We start from the raw sequence: 515 nt of genomic DNA, 5'->3' as shown, positions 1-515 counted from the left end.
TCTCGTCATACACACGCTCAAACTCTCTCTGTGTGTGTGTGTGTTGTGTGTGTGTGTGTGTCAGGACATGGAGAACAAGATCCGTTCCACTCTCAACGAGATCTACTTCGGCAAGACCAAGGACATCGTCAACGGCCTGAGGTACGTCACACGACTCAAAACACCGACGCTAGAGCTAGGGCCGGCCGATTCGGCAAAAAAATTACAATCTCGATTTTTTTCAGAACGATTCTTGATTTTTTTACGATTTTTTAACTAGTTGACATGAAAATGTAACTACAACATGATTCAAGTATCTTGTTCTTTATTAACCCTCTAGTTAAAGAAAACTATATTCCGAGTGCAGCACACATGAAGCTGTCAACATGATGTAAATGTTAAACTAATCGCTTGTTAAGTAGGCCTGTCTTTGCAGAACGGATGCATGAACTACAACTACATCTTGTACAAACTTGTCTTATACATATTATGTGTTCAGAAATAATACGAGGAAAATGCTTTTAAAAAATTTCAAA

General features: G+C 38.8%; 1 long non-coding RNA gene across 1 annotated transcript in view; it reads left to right on the top strand.

Annotated features, from left to right (window-relative positions):
• Positions 1-62: 62 nt before the first annotated feature.
• Positions 63-515, top strand: part of LOC107722951 (uncharacterized) — a 2,093-nt gene continuing 1,640 nt past the window's right edge. The window contains exon 1 of the long non-coding RNA XR_001637869.1: positions 63-141. This is a non-coding gene — a long non-coding RNA (uncharacterized LOC107722951). The remainder of the gene's footprint in view (positions 142-515) is intronic.

The sequence above is a fragment of the Sinocyclocheilus rhinocerous genome, unplaced genomic scaffold (genome assembly GCF_001515625.1).
Source record: "Sinocyclocheilus rhinocerous isolate Xijiao unplaced genomic scaffold, SAMN03320098_v1.1 scaffold223, whole genome shotgun sequence".
Classification (NCBI taxonomy): Eukaryota; Metazoa; Chordata; class Actinopteri; order Cypriniformes; family Cyprinidae; genus Sinocyclocheilus; species Sinocyclocheilus rhinocerous.
Note: the sequence above shows the minus strand (reverse complement) of the source record. Positions and strands in the feature narration are given on the sequence as shown.